A 1,859-nucleotide genomic window follows, 5' to 3' on the forward strand; every position below is an offset into this window, starting at 1 on the left:
GATTATGCATGCAAGTAAAACTTACTTTCTTTTTTTGTAGAGACAGAATCTCCGTTAGTTGCCCAGGCTGGTTTTCAAACTCCTGGGCTAAATTAGCGCTACTCTTGCTTCATGCCTCCTCAAGTGCTGGGATTACAGGCCTGAGTCACTGAGTCCGGCCACTGTGTTTTGCTTTCAGTGATAAAATACAGAAACACAGCTGAGGTGAAAGCAACTCCATCTTGGATGCTAATCTGCCAAGATAACTTCTGATTAATGCCTCTTCCGGGAAGGCCTCTAAGATTTCTACTTTACTTTTACCGTAAGTTCTGCCCTTAGATCAGGACAACCTAGATCATAAATCCTGCTCTTAGGCAGATTCACATAACATGCTTGCCTTTGCTTGAGGGTTCGACTTCAATTATCCTTCATATTCCTTCCCTATGGTATGTATAGAAGCCCTGGATCTGGGGGTTACGGCGTAGCAAACCTCATATCCTCTGATGGCCACCCTGAGATTATGGCTTCTGTTGATAAGTCCCTAATAAATGTTTCTTTCTGAGAAACTGGGTTTGTGAGCCCCTTTCTTTGGCCTCTCAGCTCCCTTGGCCTTTGGGGGTAGGTTTGCATAGGCCTGCTCACCCCAGAACACAGCATATGAATATAAATGTAAATTGCACGTGCATTAAAGCCACTGGTTCATCATATCCATGGAGATGTGCTGCTGAGGAAGCAGAGGGCAAAGCCCTGTTGGGATGAGACTTTGCTTTTGGGTTCCTCCCATGCAAACGAGGTGGTTAGTGGCAGTGCAGAGGAGTGAGATGGCAAACAGGGGGGCCCAGACCTTCCAGCGACTTACACACTTGCCCTCTGATGGCCAGAAATGCGTCAAAGCCCTCCAGGCCAGTGCAGTGCCATCACAGTGGCACAGATATGGTGTAAACTCCCCAGCCGATCATCCTGCACACTTTCGCTGTGGCTTCCATCATTGAGTCTGGTTTTGCCTTAACACTTTTCTGCTGAGTACTCCCATCACCCTTTTCTAATTCACGTGCATTAAAAACATTAGAGATTTCAGAATGGGAAGATCATGCCTAGTGTGAAAATCTGAGCTCCAGGTCATATCTGGAATCATAATACTTACAGTAATCACATCCATGGCACTTTAATGACAAAGAACCGTGGGCCAAAATGAATAGACAAGTCAGCAAAAGCACAGTGGAGATGCCGGGGATCGAACCCGGGGCCTCATACATGCAAAGCATGCGCTCTACCACTGAGCTACATCCCCCTCCTTTTCTGTGCTTGTTTTGAAAGGCTTTGCTATAGTCTATTCTTAAAGGTGTTTTCACATTTCTGTGTGTTTTACTTTTATTTTTGGCTTTTATGATCGTCTTAATTGACACATAATAATCGTGCACACTCATGAGGTGTGGTGTGATGTTGTGATCTATGTACACAATTTGCAATGTTCAAATCAGGGCAATGACCACATCCATCCCTTCAAACGTACCATTTCTGTGTTGGGAGACATTACAACTCCATGCTTCCAGCTATTTGAAATGTACAGTAAGTTGTATTCACCGTTCAGGGACACTGGAACTTACTCTCCTATTTAGCTGTACTTTCATATCCCGAAACCCACCTTCGGCTGCTCCCACCTCCTCACCCCTTCCCGCCCTCAGTAACCACTATTCTACTCTCCACTTCTGTGAGACCTATTTCAGCTTCCGCATATGAGTGAGATCACGCAGTATTTATCTTTCTGTGCCTGGCTTATTTCACTTTATGTAATGTCTTCCAAACTTACCTGTTTTTATTTTTGTTTGTAGAGGAAAAATGACAGGATTTCATTTTTTTTTTTTTTTTTTTTTTTTTTT

The 1,859-nt window shown here is 44.0% G+C and overlaps 1 non-coding gene across 1 annotated transcript; it reads right to left on the reverse strand.

The window, feature by feature from the left end:
- Positions 1 to 1,198: 1,198 nt before the first annotated feature.
- TRNAA-UGC lies at positions 1,199 to 1,270 on the reverse strand. The gene has a single exon. It is a non-coding gene; the product is annotated as a tRNA-Ala (tRNA).
- Between the last annotated feature and the right edge of the window lie 589 nt (positions 1,271 to 1,859).

This window comes from Sapajus apella, unplaced genomic scaffold (assembly GCF_009761245.1).
Source record: "Sapajus apella isolate SASKATOON/1434 unplaced genomic scaffold, GSC_monkey_1.0 scaffold2, whole genome shotgun sequence".
NCBI classification, from domain to species: Eukaryota; Metazoa; Chordata; class Mammalia; order Primates; family Cebidae; genus Sapajus; species Sapajus apella.